The sequence below is a fragment of the Myodes glareolus genome, chromosome 21 (genome assembly GCF_982192425.1).
Source record: "Myodes glareolus chromosome 21, mMyoGla1.1, whole genome shotgun sequence".
Taxonomy (NCBI): domain Eukaryota; kingdom Metazoa; phylum Chordata; class Mammalia; order Rodentia; family Cricetidae; genus Myodes; species Myodes glareolus.
In genome coordinates this window covers 24,428,787-24,452,576 of record NC_142046.1, presented here as the reverse complement: position 1 = coordinate 24,452,576, position 23,790 = coordinate 24,428,787, and the positions used below count along the sequence as shown (strand labels likewise).

General features: G+C 36.6%; 1 protein-coding gene and 1 non-coding gene across 3 annotated transcripts in view; one reads left to right on the top strand and one right to left on the bottom strand.

The window, feature by feature from the left end:
* Lrp1b (LDL receptor related protein 1B) overlaps nucleotides 1–23,790 on the top strand; it is a 1,858,137-nt gene that overhangs the window by 1,663,342 nt on the left and 171,005 nt on the right. The window lies entirely within an intron of this gene.
* Trnaa-cgc (transfer RNA alanine (anticodon CGC)) lies at nucleotides 13,253–13,326 on the bottom strand. The gene has a single exon. It is a non-coding gene; the product is annotated as a tRNA-Ala (tRNA).

Genomic DNA, 23,790 nt, shown 5'->3' with positions numbered 1-23,790 from the left:
GTTTATTTTGGCCTTGTAGACCTTAAATTCTTACACCTAAGAGTGTGTACTATTTTTCTACTGCTGTGATGAAACACAACGACCAGAAACAACTTTTTAAAATCATATTATCTACCTTTTTTTTAGAAGCATAAGAGTTTACTAGTCCACCATCGGAGGTAGGCATGGCAGAAGATGCAGACTTGGCATCTGGATCAGAAATCTGATAGATCAAATCTCAGTCACAAGCACGAAGCAGAGAGAAAAAATTAAAAGTGGCCCAAGACTTTGGAATCCCAAACCACAACTCTGATTTGCTTCATTATGTATGGGCACACCTCCTAAAGTTTCATGAACACAATAAACAAATGGTGTCCAAGTATTCAAATACATGAACCTGTGGGGAACACGTCTTATTCAAACAATTCTCTGTACTTTTTAGTCTCCAAAGGTTTATTATAGTACAAAATACACTTTTCCCAACTTTAAAAGGCCAATAATCATTCTATTCCCAATACTGTTTAAATGATTATATCTCTTCATCAGAGACTCGAGGCAACCACTTAAAGTGAACTGTAAAACCAAAAATCAAATTATATGTTTTCATTATTCAATGCTATAAATTTCACACTTCTGTTTGAAAATGGAGGGAATGAAGTAGTAGTGAGGGAAGTCTGTACCAAAACAAGACTGAAACCCATTAAGGTTAATACCAAGTCCAATAGCTCCATTTCCAGTATCAAAGGGATAGATAGCTCAGTCTCTCAAGGTTTGCTGCCTCCATTGTGTATCTCTCTTCTGTTGGTTATACTCCTCACATGAAGCTCTTCTCCATAAATGTCTCATGACTTCGGCACCTCCATCATGTTAGTGTCTTTGATGTCACCCAGGCTTCTCTTTTACAGTTTTTATCAAAGCCCTATCAGAGACTCACAGGTACTTTCATGCCTTGTATTTTCTTGCCTTAGCTGCTCTCTCAACTACAAAGGAAGAATCTAAATCTCCCTCACTCTTGCAATGTCCATGCCTCTAAACTTAATAGTATGTGGATGATGTTGACAAGTCTGGCTACCAGAATAGACAGATAATCAGATATTTGAATCATAATTGCAGAACCTGTAGTATTCTGTTGCTTTCCACAAGCTGAAAATTTCATGAAATGTTTTTCAAAAATTAGAAGGCTAGTTCATTGGTGTCTTTCACTGAAGGTACCCTTTCCTAAGGTTGAAGTATAGAGTGAGTGGTCCCTCCTTAATGGCACTTATAAACATGACAATTAAAACATCTCTGTTACCACAAGCATTGACTGCCACTTTAATTTTCCTGCTCTTTCTTTCCTATCTAACTGTATCTTCTCGATTTCTCTATACCGCACTTGCTACTTTTTATGTAGACTTGCCTAAGAGGAATCATTTGTAATTGTGGCACAGAGCAATATAATACTTCATTGATAGTTCTTCTTCTAAAGAAATTTATCTACTATGTTTCAACTTACCCTAAAGTAAGTTCTCAGGAAAAGGTAAAAATCAAAATATAACAAACAAATAAAAACAAAATAAAAAACAAAAGCAAAAGGCAAGAAAAAGAAAGACAGGTTCTGTGTCAAAATATTACAAGAGGGACTTCAACTAGAATTCAATCCTTTTTCTAATCTAAAGTAAGAAAGTCTTTCAAATGACTGCAAAAATCAAAAAACAAAATGGTTAGGATCTCAATATTAACACCCCACTTCTGGTACCAACTTTTGTAATCATTACTTTTCTGCTGTTGTGATTAAAACAAATCCCAAATGGAAGAGTTTAGCTGGCAATAACTTTTCGAGAGAGTAAGAGACCCTGAAATAAGGAAAACATGAGAGCAATCTGTAGGTATGACAACAAGCAAAAAGTTTAGGGATTGATCACATCTCAACAGCAAGCACGAAACAGAGAAGTCAATATGGAAATGGGTAAGGCTAAGAAATTTCAAATGTTTCTCCCAGTAAAATATTTTTCCTGAAAGGTAATGGCACCCAAAGCCTCCCTAAGCAGCACCTCAAAGGGGACTGAGTATTCAAATATCTAAGCTTATGGGGTGCATCTCTGATGCTAACCAGAACCAGGAGTGCAGCTGCATCAGATGATGTTTCTACTTTCAGCTTTTTGAGAAATGACTATACTGGTTTGCACAGTAGCACATGAGTTCTTTATAAAATTATATAACATTTATCATCCTTTATTGTTTTATATTTTCAGATTTTATTATAGTCATTCTAATTGGGGCATGATGCAATCTCAAAATACTTTTAATTTTCATTTATCTGATAGTTGAGAATGTTGAACATATTTCTCAATTGTTTTTATCTCCCCCCTTTTTAAAGAATTTTCTGATTAATTGTACACCTCATTCTAATTGTTTATTTTTATATTAGTTCTTTTAAAAAATATATTAAATTTTTTTAAAATACCAATCCAAGTTCTCACTCCCTCTCCTCCTCTTATTCCTTCCATGCACACTTCTGCCACACCACCTTCCAATCCTCAAAGAGGGTAGACACATTGATTTGTGAAAGGTCCAAATCCTAGGCTGAGCAAGATATACATTCAAAGAGAAAAGGTCCCCCAAAAAGCCAATACATGCAGTAGGAACAAATCTGCGTGGATAAGGAAACTCAACATTTCCTTAAGTATATTTTAGCCATTTGAGATTCTTCTGTCAAGAATTCTCTGTTTAGTTCTGTACTCCATTTTTAATTGGATTATATAGAATTTTAATGTTTAATTTCTTGAGTTCTTTATATATTTTAAGATTAATCCTTTGTCTGATGTGAGGTTGGTGAAGATCTTCTCCCATTTAGTAGTTTGCCTTTTTGTATTATTGATTTTGTCCTTTGCTTTACAGAAGCTTCTCAGTTCAGGAGGTTCCAATTATTCATTGTTGCTCTCAGTGTCTGTGCTACTGGGGTTATGTTTAGGAAGTGGTCTCCTGTGCCCGTGCATTGAATACTGCTTCGCACTTTATCTTTTATCAGGTTTAGTGTGGTAGGATTGATATTGATGTCATTAATCCATTTGGACTTGAGTTTTATGAATGGCTATAGATATGGATCTATTTTCGTTCTTCTACACTTATGCCAGCACTATTTGTGGAAGATGCTTTCTTACTTCCATTGTAAAATTTTAGCTCCTATGTCGAAAATCAGGTGTTCATAGGTTTGTGGGTTAATATCCGGGTCTTCTATTCGATTCCATTGGTAGACTTTTCTGTTTTTATGCCAAAACCAAGCTGTTTTCATTATTGTAACTCTGTTATAGAGCTTGATGTTAGGGATGGTGATGCCTCCGGAAGTTCCTTTATTGTACAGTATTGTTTTGGTTATCCTGGGATCTTTGTTTTTCCATATAAAGTTGATTATTGTCCTCTCAAGGTCTGTAAAAAAATATGTTGGAATTTTGATGGGGATTGCATTTAATCTATAGATTGCTTTTGGTAGAATTTCCACTTTTACTATGTTAATTCTACCTATCCAAAAGCATGGGAAATCTTTCCATTTTCTTGTATATTCTTCAGTTTCTTTCTTCATAGACTTAAAATTCATGTCAAATAGGTCTTTTACTTCTTTGGCTAGTGTTACTCAAGATATTTTATGTTATTTGTGGCTACTGTAAAAGATGATATTTCTCTGATACCCCTCACACTTCTTTATCATTTGTGTTTAGGAGGGTTTCTGGTTTCTTTGAGTTGGTTTTATATCCTGCCACATCACTGAAGGTGTTTATAAGCTATAGGAGTTCTATGGTAGAGTTTTTGGGGTCACTTATATACACTATCATATCATCTGCAAGTAATGAAAGTGTGACTCCTTCCTTTTCAATTAGAAACGCTTTGATCTCCTTTTGTTGTCTTATTGCTATTGCTAAAACTTTAGGAAATATGTTGAAGAAATATGAAGAGAGTAAACAGTCTTGTCTTATTCCTGATTTTAGTAGAATTGCTTTGAGTGTCTCTCCATTTAATTTGATGTTGGTCATTGGGTTACTGTATATAGCTTTTATTATATTTAGATATTTCCTTGTATCCATGATTTGTCCAGGACTTTTATCATGAAGGGGTGTTGGAATTTGTCAAATGTTTTTCAGCATCTAATGAAGTGATCATATGGTTTTCTTCAGTTTATTCAAATGATGGATTATTTTCATAGATTTTTATATGTTGAACCAGCCATGCATCTCTGGGATGAAGCCGACTTGATCATGGTGGATGATTTTTTATGTGTTTGTCAGTATTTTATTGAGTATTTTTGAATATGTGTTCATGAATGAGATTGTTCTATAATTCTCTTTCTTGGTTGAGTCTTTGTGTGCTTTTGGTATTAAGGTACCTATAGCCTCATAAAAAGAGTTTGGCAATATTCCTTCTGTTTCTATTATGTGGAATACTTTGAGGTATATAGGTATTAGCTCTTCTTGGAAGTTCTAATTCTTCACTGAAACCATCCAGCCCTGGACTTTTTTTGGTTGAGAGGTTTTTGATGACAGATTCTACTTCTTTGAAGTTTAGAGGTCTATTTAAATTTAGCACCTGGTCAATTCTTCTGATCTCTGATACTTATTTTGGGTCACAAATATTGTGTGGACTTTGGATAAAGTCCTATGGGATTTTTGTAAAGAATGTATATTTTTTGGTGCTTAGGAAGAAATGTTCTATAGATATCGTTTAGGTCCATTTGACTACCTGAAGGATTTCTTTATTTTTTCTTGTTGTTGTTGTCATTGTTGTTTTTCTCAATGATCACTCTTGGTGAGAACTGGTTGAGGTACTGATCCAGAATCATTGTATTGGAGTTAATCTATTGTTGATGATCTAATATCATTTAATTTAATGAAATTTAATTATCTTCCATTGTTTGGTGGAAGCATGATTTGGATTCTGCATATTGATTTTTCATTTAATGAGTAATAAATGCTCCTATTTATGTCTTTCTCTTCTAATTTGTTAAGGTTTGAATTCCCACCTTTAGAAATTGGATTTTTTTTATATATTGTTCCTTAGTTCTCTTTGATTAGAATACTTTTTCCACCCTTTTACATTAACATTGCTAAAGTGATGTACTTGTTGGAGATTTCTATAGGAGCAAAACTCAGAACTCTTAATAAAGGGGATTTATTAGACTGACTCACAGGATATATTCCAGCAATTCTAACAGTGGTTTTCACACAACAAAAAGATCAGACTCTCATAGTTCCATGAAACTGGATGTTTCTTAATCCCAATCTTGAACCTGGGAGGATTCTTGGAGAGCTGTTTGATTTAAGTCTATCTTGGAATCTTGAAGGAGGCTGATTTAATACTGGCCACAACAATATAGTAGACAAACTTGACAATTACACTTGGGTCAATCAGGCAAAAAGAAAAGCTTGCTTGTTTCATGTCATGTTATATGGACTATGAAAAGAAGATTATGTGCAGATTTTTCTGCCTTAATTAATCTAATTAAGAAATTGGCCTAAATGATAGCTCAGTATCTTTGGGTTTTTTTCTTTTATCTTCTTTTTTGATTGAAATAGTGTGTTTATAAAAGTTATATATTTTTAAATTCATTCTTCTTTTATATATGTTATCCTGACCACAGTTTATCCTCCCTTTTTGTCTCTCAGTTTCTCTCTACCTCTATTCCTCTCCCTTTAATCCACTACTCTTCCGTGTTCCTTTGGAAAAAAGTAAGACTCAGAGGGTGTTAACAAAGGGTGGCATATTAAGTTCCAATTAGACGAGGCAGCTCCCCCATATTAAAGCTGGACAAGGTAACATGGTAGGGGAAAAGGCTACTGAATATCCAGATGTAGATCCAAACACCTATGGACCTGACTTTTATAAAGAAGCCAGATTTATACAGTGGGGGGATAAAGAAGCCACCTTTTACAAATACGCAGCTCTAACTGGGTGTCTGCATGTGGAAGAATACAAATAGACCCCTATCTATCATTCTCCATAAACTCAAGTCCAAGTGGATCAAAAACTTCAAGAAAAAACCAGATACATTGAATCTGATAGAAGAAAAAGTGGGGGATAGCCCTGAATGCATTGGCACTGGAGGCAAAACCATTATTACAGGCATTGAGATTGACAAATAGTAAATAGTATGTCATGAAACTGAAATGTTTATGTAAAACAAAGGTCATAATAGATTTGAAAAACCTGCAGTCTACAGAATGGGAAAAGATTTTCAACCTCCCAATATCTGACAGAGTGCTAATTTCTAAAATATATACAATTAAAAAAAAACCTAGGCACTAATAAATCAAATAATTTAATTAAAGTGGGATGCATATCTAAACAGTGAATTCTCAACAGGAGAATCTGAAATGTGAAATGGGAAAGAAGCTCTGAAATAAATGTTAAGCATACATACCCATCTTGGGAATGCAAATCAAAACTACTCTGATATTTAACCTTACACCTGTCAGAATGTCTAAGATAAAAAAAAATGCAAGTGACAGCTCATGCTGGCAAGGATGTGTAGCAACAGGAGCACACCTCCACTGATGGTGGGAGTGCAAACTTGTCCAGCAACTTTAAGAATCAATATGGCTATTTCTCAGAAAACTGGGAATCAATGTACCTTAAGACCTAGTTATATCACTTCTGGGCATATACCCAAAGGATGCTTCATCCTACTACAAGGACGCTAGCTCGACTAATATTCATAGCAATTTTATTAATAATTGTCACACATTATAGATAAAGTGTGATAGTTTTAAAGTCTGTTGACCTACTATATCTAGTGTATATAGATACAATATGATACCGCATATTTATTGCATATATACTCTAAGAAATCTACGTGTGAGCTGATTGACAAGAGCTATGACTATCACCAGAGTGAGGTAGATGAGGAAAGAAAACTTGTCAGTTTGTTTTTCAACTGTATTTACTTCTTGATGGTTTGAAATTTCCACTAATTCTATGTTTTGGATCAGCGTATGTATTCATTTATTTCTATCATCTTACTGACAAGATATTATTCATAGAAATGCTGGTTAAATAAAATCAGCTGTATTTCCAACTTACAACTGAAGAAAGGGCTAAGAAACTCTTAGACCCACAAATTCATATGCCATACATTATTGCAACAGAATTCATTAATGTTTAGGTCATCCTGTCAATCATACTGGGCCCTGTACTGTTCCCACTGTACACAAAGAAGACGCACTTTTATTGTCTATGTAAAACCTGTTCTATGTAATTTAGAGCTACTTTAGCTATGTATTTTTTGAAGATAGAATATGAATTAACCTAACATTTTCCATTGGGTAAAAATTTCTTTGTTTTAAGACTTTTAAGTAACTTATTTTATCACCATCCTCCAGGCAAAGAATTTGAAGTTCTTTCATTCTTTATCTGGCTTATATTTTTCATTCTATTATTTATATTTGAAAATCCTTGCCCTGCAGCCTCCCAGGTTTCATACTTTAAACATAATTTGTACTTTTCTATCTTTGATTATGATATGACAACTTCTAATTATAGTATTTTGTTTGTGTAGAAGCAAATGAACCCATTTATCACACTATTGGTCCTGGTACAAATAGCTTCTGAGAGGCTTCACACCACTTATAGAAATTATTATATATGTTCTGCTGAGTTTTCCGTGTACGTTGAAAGCACTTTCATGTTGTTGCCTTTTAAGAGGTCCCTGTAAGCCATACTGTAGCTCTTGTCAAATAGTGAATTTAAATAATACTTGCTATTCCCTAAGGTATATCAAGCACCTATTGCTGAATCGTCTCCACAAAAGTGAGTCAGGAATGAATGAAGAAAATAAAATAAACACTTTTTATTTTGGTTGTTCAAGTGTATGTCTTCCATAATTCTAGACTTCAGGGCACTGACATTATATTTACATGCATATGTAGTTTTTCGCTTTTGCGCAAGACACACTAACTTCTCTGCTTTATGCTTTCATTTCTATCACAGTGCAAAACAGACATAAATTATTAGAGGATGGAAGCATGTAGAGCTGTTTACATGCCTGCCAAATCACATGAAGGGATATATGCTTTCTTTTCAGAGGAAAGAATGCTGAAGACCCTTATTGTGTAACTTCATAAAAATCATTCCTAAATTCTGCTGCTCCATTCACCCATCAGCGTTTATGAACTCTTATGTTGGGTGCAGTACCTTTGGCCACAGAAAATTAATAGGACTAAAATATACAAACATATATGAAGAGGAAGCACACAATAATACTTGAAAATGCCACTCATAATGTCAGTGGTTTCTATGAATCTTTGTGGCGCTGAAATGAATGGTTCATTCTAATTTGACAGAAAGGCCCAAACAGTTATATTTATTACTTAAAGCACAGAAGAAACTACATTAAAACTGTAAATCTCATAACATTAGATAATATATGTGTATATACGTGTGTGTGTTTATGTATTTCATGCCTATGTGTGAATATGAGGCTTCCTTTTCTATGATATTTTTGACGTTTCTACTGAAGTTTGAGAATGATTGAGTGATTGCCCCTCGTCTCTGGTGATAATGATATCATAAATCATTGTCTTTCCACTACATGTATACTAATAATAAATTGTTGTTTTGTTTTTGTTTTTTATCTAATGGCATGTTGTGAATATCACTTTGTGTACATATGTATGTTTATATTTTCTTTGGTGGAGTATCTGTGCCATTTTTAATTTTTCTTGAATTCTTTATTTTTGTATATGTGAACAACAAATTTTTTCTATGATTGAGCTTAAAGTCTTTTTCAAATAAGTGTTTTGCAATTGCCTCATGATTTATGAGGGCTCTTTTCGTTTTCTCTCTTACTTCAGATTTAGCTTTACTGTCTTGTTCTAGTTTATATCTAAGGTTGTTGGTTCAAATGCTCTTTTCTAATACGTAAACTCTATCTTATTAAAGTTTACTCACATGTAATTAAAATATTGTCTGAGAACTTCACATATGAATATATTGTATATTGATCAAACTTGCTGCTGCTCTCTCACCTCTAGTTCTTCATATATCTCCTACCACTAACATTTTTTGAATTACATGTTATTACTTTTTAAATTCACTAAATCCACACAATGCTGCCAGTACGTTCTTATGTGTAGCAGTTATCAATTGTCCATACCGTCTCAGCAAGTATTAGGGCACTGAAAGTCCTTCCCATGCCCATGCTGCAATTTTGGCTGACTTGATCTAGTGGAGGTCTTGTGTACGCATCCACAACTGCCGTAAGTATGTGTGTGCAACTGCAGGCCATGTCTTCAGAAGAGTCATCCAGTACGTCTGTCCCGTACAACGTATCTACTCCCTTTTCTGTGGTGAGTCTAGGTTTTTGTTGGTAAGGAATATAGATGTTCTCTTTGGCATTATGAACTCCATAGTTTCTTATTGTCTATAGTTTATCTAGTTGTGAACTTCTGTATTAATCATTACCTAGTACCAAAGGAAGTTTCTCTGATGACGGTTGGATGTTACACTAATCTATGGTTGAAAAAACATAGCCACTGCCTTCATCCCTTAAAGTACAAAATGCAGTGTAAGCCATTGGGCCAGAAGCTGGGAAATGGTGGACACTGCTAAGATTTATGCTTATTCTCAGAACTTAAACAAAGCTGTGGGAGAGAGAACAGGAGAATTATGGTAAATTGGAAATAAATGTATCCCTTTCCATTTTATAATGAGAACATATCCCTTCCTATTATAAATGCCATGACCCTCAGAACAGATTATAAATATAAATGTCACTAAATGACTTGCTACATTGGATTGTTCTTGTGATTTAAGCTAATTGGTTCAGAACAAAAATAATTTATTATTTTCATTTATTAAGAGGTCTTGGATGATCAGGAATTAAGTTGTTCAAAAGAAAGAAGATGGTTAAGCTCAATCAACATACCTTTGTTGTCTTCTGAAATAAAAGAAAAGATTTTCAAGTATTCAGAAAAGCAGCCACATGCTTCTGCTTTTAAGAAAACAATTGGTGCCCAAGTCACACAATTGTCACCCATATTCAGAGGACCTAATTCGGTCATATGCAGGTTCTGCAGCTTTCAGTTCAGGGTTAGGGAGCTCCCACTATCTCATGTCACCTGTCTCCATGAGTTGATCATGATCTTGATGCCTTTGCTTATATATTCCCTCCTTTCCCACTTCAACTGGACCCTGGGAGCTCACCTCAGAGCTTAGATGTGAATCTCCACATCTGTTTTTACCAGTTACTAGATGAAGATTCTATGATGACAATTAAGGTGGTCATCAGTCTGATTACAGAGAAAGGCTAGTTCAGGTACCTTCTTCTGATGCTAGCTGTCTTAGCTGGGGTCATCCTTTTGGATTCCTGGAAGTTTCCCTAGCACCAGATTTCTCCTTAACTACATAATGGCTCCCTGTATCAAGGTATCAACTCAGTCATCCTGCTCCCTCATGGTCTCCGCCCCCCCCCCAAACTCCCAACTTACTCAGATCTTATCTGTCCCCTTGCTGGGAGCATCCATGTATGTCTCTCTTAGGGTCCTCCTTGTTAGCTTCTCAGGAGTTGTGGACTGTTGCCTAGTTATTCTGTTTCTTTATGTTTAATAACCACTTATGAGTGAGTACATGCCATGTTTGTCTTTCTGGGTGTGGGTTACCTCACTCAAAATATTCTTTTTTCTAATTCTATCCATTTGTCTGCAAATTTCAAGATGTCATGTTTTTTAATCAGTGAGAAGTACTCCATTGTGTAAACGTACTGCATTTTCTTTAGCCATTTTTTGTGTGAGGGGCATTTAGGATGTTTTCAGGTTCTGGCTATCATAAGTAATGCCGCCATTATTACTGATTCTTTACTGATTCAAATTGATATGCCAGATTTTGTTGACTCACCATTGAGGGCATTACACTTTCTGAGGAGTGGATGGGTGGTTGGGAGGGTGGAAGGTGGGGGAAATGGGAGGAGGAACTGTGGTTAGTATGTAAAATAAAAAAAAACACTTTTAAATAAAAAATTTAAAAAAAGAAAAGAAAAGATAGGCAATTGTGAGCACTTCAGGGAAATTGGTGTTTTTATTTTAGAGCAAAAGACAATTAATCCTGTTGGATACAGAATTAATTTTCATCAATTAACTAATGGCAGCATCACAATCTGCCTAAAAAGTGTGAGCTTAACTACATCAAGGTCTTATGCTGAGGTAAAGATGATATCTTTTATCATCAAACAAATAATTTTGTAAATAACATCAAAGCTAGCATAGTTTCCAAGACATGACTGCCTGCAAATGAATCCAAGCAATGTGGGGTTAACTCTTTCATTTGAAGATGTTTCCTAATACAGTACAGAATGCTATTGTTTAAATGATGGCTGTCTTCTGACTGATATGCTGCATCAACTTAAAATTAGTTCCTTTGGCTGCCCAGCTTTGTGGAATTCAGGGCCAGATATGATATCCAATCAATATCTTTGTAAGCTCTACATTTTTGTATTTTAAAAGGCAGCAGCATAGGTTTCTTAGTGACAGATTTTTCTATTGGAAACTGGTTTAGAATAGTCTCTAAGTCAGAAATTATTAAACAAGGGCAGAGAAGAGAAAACTAATACTAATACAAACTATATTGGGACTGGAGATATGTTTCTAAATATAATCTTGGTGACATCAATCTTTTACTTTTAAATCCAGTTTCTTACTACAAGTTCTGTGATTTATAATTGTGTTTTACTGTAAACCTGTCTGTGTTTAGTGTTTAGTGTAAATCTATTGTGATTCTGTTTTATCAATATCACTCAAGGGCTTTTTTTGAAACTCATTCATCTCAGTACTTCCAGCATTTATTTATAAGTGTGCTTGTGTGTATTTGAGAGAGAGAGAGAGAGAGAGAGAGAGAGAGAGAGAGAGAGAGAGAGAGAGAGGGAGAGAATATGTGTATGTGTTTGAGTATACATGCATGTATATGTGTGTTAGCATTTAGAAACATGATTACATACATCAAATATGTACTCTGTGTTTTTAAAGTATTGTTCATTCCCTTGAAGAAATCAAGTCTAATCTTCGGTCTGAAAACATAGACTTGTGCTAACTTTGAAATAGAAGAGGAACATTTTATTTTCAAGTGGAATATTTATATTAGGTTAATGCATTAATCTGCATTTATATAAAATTTTTACAACATATTGTATCTTCTATGCTTCCATATGTATTTCTATTTCTAATTTCACTAATAAGCCTATTTGGGAACGTTGAAGCAGAGTACCGTCTTAGTGCCATCGTATATAGAGAGAATTGTAGCAACAAGAAAATCATCATTCACCACACAGTTTGAATTATAACGTGAAGAAACCATTGAAAATGATCTAGAGCTAAATTTTCTTTGATGATTATTTTGAGAAGCTCCAATGAAAAGCATTCCTGAAGAAGAGAAAATAAGCATTTCTGTCTGCAGAGGACTTACTGATCTATTTGCCTCTTTTTGTTTTATTGGTTTATTTTGTTCTTTGACAATTTCATTTGTGTATATAATGTATTCTGACTATTATTTTCCCTATACTCTCTTACATCACCACATTTCTGTCAACACACAACTCCTCTCTACCTCTTCCATTCCTTAACTGAAGGTTTATGTTATTTTGTGAGCCACTTAGTCTATCCAGGACTGTTTCTACCACCACTGGATTGAAACTATCCTTTGGAGTTGAGTGTGCGTGTTGGGGGGTGGGGCTCAACATTAGCTATGTAATTATATTTAAGTTACTTTTTGGCGCTATGGTAAAATAATAGGGCCAAAAGCAACTTATGGAAGGAACAGTTTATTTGGTTTATGGTTCCAGAGAAAGACTTATTGATAACTGGGAGGCACGGAAGCAGGTACTCAGAGGTTGAGGAATCATGTCTCCAACCATAAATATGAAGCAGAGAAAAAATAGGAAGTAGAACAAGTTTACAAACTCTCAAAGGCTACAGTAACATTCTTCAGTCCCCCCAAACAAAGTCACCAAAGAGGGAGCAGATATTCAAATACTTGAGACTATAGGGGTATTTCTCATTCAAATCTCTATAGTTCACTCTTGATCCCCATAAATGCTTGGTCATATCATATTGAAAAATGCCATTTTGTTCAACTTTAAAAGTTTCCATAGTCTTTAAAGTTTGAACACTCTTTTTTTTTTTTTTTTTTTTTTTTTTTAGACAGGTTCTCATGTGGCCCAGACTGACTCCACTTGCTAGGTAGCCCGTGAATTTCTGGTCTTCCCATCTCCACCTCCCGAGTGCTGGGATTTCAGACATGTACCACCATGTCCAATTTTCTGTGATGCTGGGGATTGAACCCAGGGCTTCGTGCATGCGAGACAAGCACTCTACCAACTGAGCCACATCCCCAGAAAATGTGTAGCCCAGGCTGGCCTCGAACTCGTGATCCTCCTGCCTCTGCCTCCTTCAGCAAATCCTACCGGCGTGCGCCACCACTACCGGCACTGGGTGAATTATCACTCTGAAAATTTATTTATTGCATCAAACTTAGTTCAGGCTTGAAAAAGCACTGCTGAAGGTTTTTCCCCCTCAGTTTTACTATAAAACTGCCACACTGCTTCTAAGGCATTTTGTTTTAAAAGGAAGAGAATAATTTGCAAAACGTCTACTGTGTCTTAAGGGAAGTAAGGAGGCACTCCGTAAAACCAAAAAGGTCGCCCTTGAATATAAGATCTACACGGGTAAATTGTAGCTGCTCCTCAGTGCAGCCTGAGTCCACCCAGCGTGACTGTGACCATTTTGACATGTAATGGATAATGACCAATGAAAAATAAACCAATGAATGGGAGTATTTTATCTTTAACCTCTGTAAACCATGTTTCATGGTTACCTTTTCAGTTCTTCCTAAAGGCTGATTTTGAGTGGACAGAAGTGAACTAACCTACTACCATTATGTTTTGAACTAAGGAATGCACCTTTCAATAAAATTATTGAAACGAAAAAGAAAAAAGTTTGAACACTCTTCATAAATATAAAGTCAAATGGCTTCTCTGAGAGTCAAGGCAATGTTTTGATTGTGGTGCCCTGTGAAACAAATATAATATGGTATATATACTTCCAGGATATGATAGCACATAATATATATTTTCAGTATAAAATAGAAGAATGAGGACATACTAAATAAACACTACACCAAAGAAAGACCAAAGCCCAATAAGGCAACACCAAATCTCATCGCTCCATATCTGTCAACCTAGCCATTTAATTTCAAAGGGCTTAGCTGCTCTAGCATTGATGCCTGCAGCAAGCACCTCTCAAGCCAGTTTCATTACCTATATGCAAGTCCCCATAAGAGATAGTTTTTTCTAGAGCTACACTTGAGTGATCCTGACCGTGGAACAATGATTTCAGTTTAATCAAATACAATGTTCCAGTTGTGTAATATCAGAACGAAGAAACATTTTTATATCAGTGCATTTTGAAAATGTATTGATAAAACATTAGCTGGTGAGTCACAGCAGACACAGAACCCTCAACTATAGGCTTAAGGTCTTACCTGAGACCATTCTTAGCCCTTTCACTGTTGGACAATAGGGTTTGATAATTTATTACATTTCAACTGTTTTTATGTGTTTATTGGAATGTTAGGTCTGACAGAGAAATGAGCAAGGTTTTACTGCTTAGAAGGGGAAAGATAACTCAATAAAAACTATAATTCATTGATTGGAAGCATTTGAAACTCTTCATGCTGCTGCTTTGGATCAGTTGATCGACATATGTAGACAGTTCTACCTAGGAAGTCTGATGCTAAAGGTATGCCCAAAATATGATGTCCTTAGTGATGGGTTCTTGTCATTTAGTCCTCACAGAGAAGCAAAGGAATGGCTTGAGTGCATTGCTTTAGAAACTTATGGTGTCTCTTTAAAAAACTACTCATTAGGACATTTACCTCCCAATCCATGGCACTGAGGTTTTGTTCAGTAATTCAGAGATTCAAGTAGTTACAAAAATTCATAATTGTCAATATGACTTTTCCATTCCTCTTCCCTTTGACTGACCTCTCTGCCTTCTGGTCACTTGTCCATTTTGATGTTGGCTTCTCTCCTTCTGTCACCAATTTTAGTGTTCTATGAAGAGGTTCTTTACACAATCTTTGGCCAGAAAGCACAAAGACATCAGTTTTGAAGATAATCAAGTGCAAAAGATAACAATGAGAGGCACTGACAGTTTGTGTGCTTCTGCTCCCTGAGCAATGTTCCTTAATGTGGTCCGACTCTTGAACTTTGTCAGGTCTGTGTCATTCCCATCTGTGTTTGGAGCCAGGGTTCGGTAGCTCTGATGGGAGGTATGAGACTTTCTTCTTACCTACTATCAGGGATGAGAGGAGAGTGGAAATGTGAGAACAGGGAGCGCAAGGAGTATGCAGCAGCTAATATAGGCAAATTGCTTTCCTTTAATCAGTAGAAAAACATTTACATGAGGTGATGTCGATGTTAAGAGCTGTTACTATTATTATTCAAATGTAACAAATGCAGAAACAGAGTAAGAGAGGTGTTAAATTAAATACAAACATTAATAAATGGTTAAGCATATGTTTCAAAAGAATCTGCCCAGTTTGGGTGTTAATTTATTCCACAGAGGCCTGTACCTAATCCTAGCTCTGCGTCTAACTAAGGTGTGACTCTGATCTCTTGAGGTGGTTCATTTTTCCTCATTTTGGAGTCTTGAATATGATGATTTATTCAGCTATTTTCTCTCTAAAAATTACTTAATCTTATGGAAATAGGAAGATTCTGAATGTAATTCCAGTAGTAATACAAAGAAAGTAATTTTTCTTTTTCTTTTTTTAATTGATTTTATTGAGCTATACATTTTTCTCTATTCCCCTCCCTGTCAACCCTCTCCCATGACTGCCATGCTTGCAATTTACTAAGGAGATCTTGTATTTTTTTTCCTTTCCATGTAGATTAGATCATGTTGTCTCTCATAGGGTCCTCATTCTTGTCTAGGTTCTGATTTTAATATCCAAATTAATTTTAATAACATTATTGGAAATGGATTATATAATGCAGAGAATGCATATGAAGTGCAGGTTTCAGTTTATTCTTTTTCTTCTTAGACATAGTTCTTTATTGAGGAAGGATGATTTAAAGAAATTCCACACTAGTTCAGAATTGAGTATAATAGAGGGTTATTTATTTAGGGGTAGACTCACAGATCACAATCCTCTGCTTGAATAGGGGAACAGCAACCGAATCCAACAACCATGAAAGAGTTTGGAAACACGCTTTTCTTTGGTATATATAGTGTAAGAGGTCACGCCAAAGTGGGTAGGTAACTTAAAGGCTATTGGCAGTAGGAATTTCTACAGCACTTTATTGATTCCTTGGAATTTCATATCATGCACCTTGATCCCCAGTCCCTCCATATCCATCCCTCACCCTTGGAGCATTCTCTTCCCAAAATTAATGAAAAGCAAAATAAGTAAACAAGCAAAAAACTCACTTAGGTCCTCCATCTTTCCAACACCTCTTCATTTATCCTGGTGGCAACAGTGGCTGCGTGGTGTCATGCAGTATACCCTGTTGTCCAATTAGCTCCACCTGCCAAATATTCATTGTGATGATTTATTTGTCTAGTACAAGGTCTCTGGTACACCATCATCACTGAACCCTCACTGAAACTCCTCTTATATAACCTGTTGTTGCTATGAGTTATGGAGACCCTGTGGCTACCATTCTCCAGAACCAGTACCTTCACAGCCTTCAGTAGGTTATAGACAGAATAGACATTAGGGTGAATCAACCCAAGGCCCAGGATGTGAATCTGGGTAGTAGCTGAGCTGGTTGGTCTGGGCCACTGTGGTTATTTCTCCCTAGTGCAGGGGCTATGTCTTCCATGTTGGGTGGCGGAGGGGCGGGGTAATCTTGCCTGCTGAAGTTTCCAGTGAGAGACAGGCCTTGCTCAGAATGTCCTTTGGATTTCAAAACACATGGTTCTTACTAACTTCTGGTAACAAGGGCCATAGACATCATCACAAACCCCTAGCTGCAAAAGAAACATGGATGCAGACAGTACAACATTCAGACACCAACACGGTCTCAGGTAGCTATCAAGACTCTGAGGATCCACTCGACGCTGGTGGCAACAGAAGCCATGGACATCAACTCTGATCCTGACTGCTGCTTGGCCACCGATCCAGATATGGTCCACAGCAGCAACCCAGGCCCATATGAAGGATGACCTTGTGGTAGTGCAGACCACCTAGACTGGAATAACACCAACATGACCACAGGTTGCAGTGCATACCCAGGGATTCCATACGACCTTTAGTGGTACCATGGGTCATGGGCTTGAACACAGAACCTGACTGTGGTAGGACCATGGACTCCAGCATGGTCTTCAGTAGAAGCTTAGGTTCAGATGTCACCATGACACCAGGTGGGAGTTTAGGCCACTTAGATTTTTATGGTCCCCCATGGCTTCATGACTCTAGGACATAACATGGCCACAGGCGGTGGCTGAGACACTGGTCATCTACATGGCCTTCATTGGTTACTGAAGCAGCAGATATCAACACCAACTTTGACTGCTTCAGGTCCTTGACCCTGGGCAGCAACTGGGACCTGGATATCATTATGTTCCCCGTGGCAACACAGGCCACTTAGATCAACATGGCCTCAAAGGCAGTATGGGCCTCTAAAAGCAAGCTAGCCTCGGTGGCAGCTCAGACTCTGGGTATTCCTGTGGCCTTATCAGCAACATGTATCATGGACCCCAGCTGTTGTAGGATAGTTGACCTGAGGGGTCAGTCCAGGCCCAGGCACCATCCTGGTCTCATGGGGCCATCAGGCTGCCATCTTTGGTCGATACCTCACTGTCCTGTCTTCTTAAGAATTGCCTCTTACTACAGCACATGAACAATTCCGAGTCTTTCTCTCCCAGTTGTCTACCATATACTTGCTCATCACAATGACACCCAGCTACCTCGTGGTGTGGGTAGGCCTGTGGATGCTTGAAGACCACGAGGACCCAGGCTGCCCAGTGGGTGTCTTTCAGACAACTGAGCCACATTTCAGTTAATTCTCAACTAGAGGTACTTCAAAGTTCTCTTCTTCTAATTAGCTTACAAAAACATCTTTGATTTAGATGTGTCTGTCTTGGGGTGTGAAATCAATATCTTTCTTATGCCAAGCCTATTTCCATCAAAACATGAAATAAAAAATCTTGTTGAGATCTGTGCTGGATCAACATGTGCTTCTTTCCTATTCAGTGGCATTGTCTACTAATTAGCATTTGAAAGGAAAACAGCACCAGCAGCAATCTATTTGTGAGGGTGCTCTGATTGGGTCTTCCTCCAAATTTAGTACTATCTTTTCAATTTTATTTGATGATAGGCAAGCAGAATGAATGCAGTAATAAGCGGGTCCAGACTGGCTTCTTACATAGATGAGTAGTGACCTCCTCAGCAGACACTGATTTAGGGAATTGTGACAGCATACCACTCAGCACTGAAACAATTCGACATGGCCAGGATTTGCTACAGCAAAGCAACCCTTCATATTGCTTTTTCTATAGATATTCATTTGCCCATCTGTGACTAACTGTGGTGTCTCTGGTTTTCTACATAGGGGACAGTAACCTGATGCCAGCGTATACAATTATGACTCACGGACAGAGCAATCAATATCCCTCTCTCCAATTCCATTCTTCCCTCTCGTTGTCTCATTGAGTCACCTGAACATATTTCTGCTACATTGCTTTCTTCATGTGGACCTGGTCTTCTTCAGTCAGACCTTATCTTGTTTGTTTTCCGAGTTTACCTTCTATTCTGCATTTAACAATATAATGATCCCGAAAAACTAACAAATATTTCCCCAATATAAAATATTTCCCCAAATGCGGCTTAAATTAAATCAAAATATAAAAAGAAGACATTTGGCCATCTGGAATCATGGTGATGAGCAGGATGAAGTATTCAACTTAAGCTACCTGACTGCTGGGGCAGCTCAGGTCTGCCCCATTCAGGAAAATAGGAAGAAGGAGAAATGACATGCATCATTGAATCATCACAACCACTGAATTTGAGAATTTGAGAATTTCCCTGAGGCCTGCCAGGGTGCCCCAGTTCAGAGATGTTCTTGCAGTTCGGGCATGTATTTATGCTTTTCTGCTCAGTGATATATGGATATATACTGTCTACTTGGCCTTGGCTGGCGAGTTTTATGGAAGGCCAACACTTGGATCTTGTCACAAGGGGTCTGTAGATCCATTGCAGACAATTGCTTTGTTACACTTCAGTTCCTAACCCAGCCCAGAGCCTAACTCAATTAAACTGCTTCAGCCTGGGCCATGGGTTAGCTGATCAGCTCTGAGACAACATAAACATCTAGTCTCTTTCATGAGAGACCTTCTTATTCTTCACACTGAGCACCAGAGAATGGTCATTCCCTGAATTTTGGGCTGTGCATGCTAGGAACACATAGGTCTATGTGGACCAAAGCATAGGGTTAACAGAATAAAGAAGCAAATTTTGTAAAATATTTTTAAATTGTCATTACTTTGACAATAACCACTTGAGTAAGTTCAGTTCAGATGTAGACTTTTCTATTTCTGGTGTCATATAGATTCTAAAAGTGTTTTAACTGTTGAAGGAGAATTTAGATTTCAGGTTTGGGATTTTGTAGGTAGGGATGTTCATGTATGTACTTTAGCCCACTTGATTTATGGAAGTAGCTTTGAATATTATTCAATACCTTTTTCTTTCCTCTTCCACCCTTAGGTCATGTTTTTCATGTAAAAGATTCAACCAGTCCTATGATCATGTTTCCACTGGGCTCTCCCGTGAACATTAATATCTATCAATATCATGAAGTGTGATTATATTATGCTAGTAACCTGCCACATAAAAAGTAATGCAAGAAGCTTCTTTCTTTCTTTGTTGTTTGTAGTGGTGATTTATCTGGACTAAAGGGAGATTTGAATGGGTTTAATTGATGCATATTTAATCATGATTTATATTATCCATTGAGATATTTTACTTTCCGCTTGTGTCTAATGGTTTTATTAAGATGTGAATTTTATTGGTACCTTTATTTGAATTCTCATATTAAATTCACCTCAAGCATAATTTTGCATTTCTTTCATGTCTGCTATTTCTCTGATAAATATGGTTCTACATAAGGGGCAGCATTATTATAGGTGGCAAGCAGACTTATTAAAAGGTGAATGAAGACATCTAACAAGGAAGATCACTATTAAGGTTTTTAAAGACATCTGGGAATGCAGCCAAGTGAACATTCATGTACTGTAAGCAGAATCTTAAAAAAAAATCAATACCTTGCTGACTAGGCAGTCAATGAGGAAATAAGATAAAAGATAATGTGATCTTTTATTGATAGGTAACACCTGGTTGAACTGTAAGTCAAGTGAGGGACATGTTCTGTGCTGATTGATAAAATCAGACAAATTAAGTGTGTATGAAAAAGAAGAGAGAGAGAGCTATTTTTCAAAGATTTAATACAGGTGATAAGTATGCCAAATTATGGCAAAAACAGTTCAGGAATAACAGGTCATAGGGTTGACGGTTGGCAATATTGTCCCTTGTTGTCTTCCAGAACAAATGGTTCTCGGTAAAAGAATATTATTCCCCAGTGTAGATGTTGCAGATTTGAAGTTTAATAGCAAAGTCAACCACTTATTTTAGAAACTATCTTTGGCAAAAAGTTAAGATGTACATAATTTTATCGACTGAAGAGTTTATAAGATTGAGATCATTTTTAAAAGTACAGAAGAAGAGAGGAACTGGTAAGGTCTGTGCTCAGTTGTACAGGTGCTAGAGTTACGTACTATGGTGTAAGCTTCACAGTTTAAGAGTTTGGGGCATTGGGAGCAATAATTTAGTGCTACTTGAGTTGCACTGTTTACGACTGTTCACTATGCTTTACTTATTGAATTGCTGAAAGGGTTATATAAATCTAGTCTTGCCTTAGGTCTAGCTCACAGAAAATATATAGTAAACATTAGCATTTTAAAGCCCAAACATAAAACTTAAAATAGTAATAGAATTTTACAATACATCCCAATGAATATTATGCATTATATATCTTCTCATATAACCAAATCATACTATATTAACCATGTTGAAATCAAATATAGCAATGCTGTAATAAAATATCATTTTGAGTGACAGGTTAGAACTTCTTGGCACTTCTTGGCAACTTCTAGTTGATAAGTAAAATCAAAAATAAAACTAACTTCATTAGTTTTATGTCAAATGCAATCTTATATGCATTTTATTTTTATACATTCTCAATATTTTTCCAAGGTAAATTTGTCTTATTGTCACCTACTTCATACTTTATCAGTATATGCCCATACCGATAGCTTTAAACTTCAGAACAAAGTCAAGAATTTATTGAATACACAGGCCAAATAACTCACCCTGACAGTTCCAAAATTTAATAGGCTTTCTAATCTCTCAATATTTTGACGTAAACTAAATCCATATACAGAAATCACTTATGCATAAAGAAACAAGTTCTTATGTAATTACTCTTTTCAAGGAAGAGAAGTAAAAATTAAAAAAAAATCTATGTTGAAACAGTTTAACACCTGCTCTCAGTGCCCTCCACTGGTGCCGCTTCTGACTTTTCTGTCCATTCTGAGTTTCTCTCCTAACTGTACTAACCACTGCGCTTTCCCTGGCAATCCCATGAACACCAACCTCTGATTATACCTCAAGACTATTGCTTCAGGCTCCAATGCCCTGTCCCCCAGAAAATAATATAACTCAATGTTCTGTTCTATCAAATGTCCAGCTTACCTCCAAAATTTTGTGTTTTCAAATATTTTTGTTTATAAACTCATCTACAGCAATATCAACTGTGCAATATGCCCTTTATTTCTCTCAACAGAAATTTTTACTGTTTATTGAACTTTAAAAAAAAATCCTGTTAATCCCCTACATGGACATTAGCATAAAATGCCAGCGAAGGCAAGAATCAATTGTCATAGATCTCAGAGTTTATAATCTTGTGCTATTTAGAGTACATATTAAAGTAACTTTGCTAAATAAAGGCTCTTAAGTTTAGTCCGTAGAGTTATACCTGAACTTGCAGGAATGTGAGGACAAGTGGTTCATTGGAGAGATGATTCTAGAAAATATGAATAGAGTTGAAGGGAAATAAACGTAGGAAGTTGAGAAAATCAACAAGACATATATTATCGAACAGTTTACTGGTCATATGGTCCATTGTATCAAAAATTTTTGAGCAGCAGCAAAGTAATACAGACTGCTTCAAATGACCTAAAAAGAAAGAAAAAGGGACACTTTTATATTTTGTGTAACTGGGATGCTTCCTGGGAAGGAGAAGAATTAATGTTCTTGGAAGGGATTTCTGTGCTGAGCTAGGACAGTTCTAGGACCTTTTCTGTGCATTTGCCTGTAGATAGATCATGAGCATCACATACATCAAATATATAGAGAGACCAGTTGTTAAGTGCTTGTGGTATAAAATACCTTAATTCTCATTTTACATGTGATATTCTTATGGTCCTCGTACCACATATACAAAAGAATCTTTATATTGGACTGAAAATGTTTTAAAAGAGACATTAAGCTTATTTTAAAGGATAAAATAACAGCAAAAGACAATGTCAACAAATGCAGAAGAGCATGAGGCGTGTAAAGCTTCCTAAGCATGGCTGACATCTAGGTCACAGTCTAAGACCTCAGTAAAGGCCTCACCATTGTCATCTAACACAACTGACACCTCTTTTATTGACTCAGTGTTGCTTTTATTTGGGTCCTTAAAATATCATTCTGAACTTGAGTAGTCTGCTGTGCTGAAGAAACTGGTACATAAAAATAAAAGGTGTTTTCAAATGGAGACCTTAAGTAGATCACCAAGTAGGACTGTCGCCAGAAAGAATTTGCTAGGCCATGCTTTTCTTTCACCTGCTTGGCCTCAGGCAGGAAACAACACACTATTTAGCACTGTACATCACATGAATTATGGCTTCTGCAAGACATTAGTGGTTTAGAAACTTAGGTCACCTTGAATATGTATAGGAATATATGTGTGGGGGTGTTGTGTGGTATATAGCTGTGTGTGTTTGACTATGCAGTGTGTGGTTGGGGGCTGTGTGGTGTGTATATATGAAGAAGAGATGTGTATGGTGTCATTTGTTGAGGGGGGCATATGCAATCATGAACACACACACACACACACACACACACACACACAGAGAGAGAGAGAGAGAGGACAGAGGAGCTCTCAGACATCTCTTTTACTTTCTGCCTTATTCCCATGATAAAATGTGTTTCACTGAACTTGTATTTATGCTGTGGAACAACGGTCTTGTATCTTGTAAAGATAGGACCCGGTGGGACAAAATATTCTGTCAACTGAACTAGGCTAATGACAATGAAGATGCAGATCCTCTGGTATCTGCCCCATATCTGTCTGGGGCACAGTCACAGGCACAACTATAACTGATCTGTTCCTTTTAACTAAATTCTGTATTTGTGAATTTGTATTTAGGTTCTGACGTTTGCATTACAAGGGTTCCTACCTGCTAACCATCTCTCCAACTGAATCTAAAACTCTCTTTTTTAAAGATTAATTTTATTATTTTTTAATTATGTTAATGCATGCATGAGGGGAGTGGTACGTGCTGTGAAAATAGGTTCCCTCAGAGGCACAGGGACTAAATCTCTGAGAACTGGAGATAAAAACTTTTTGGTCAAGGAGATATGATGACTGGAAACCAAACTTACTTGCCCTCTGGAAGAGTAGTGAGTGCCCTTAAAGACTGAACCATCTCTCCAGCCTGATTATAACATTCTTAAACAAATGCTTTGCCCATATTC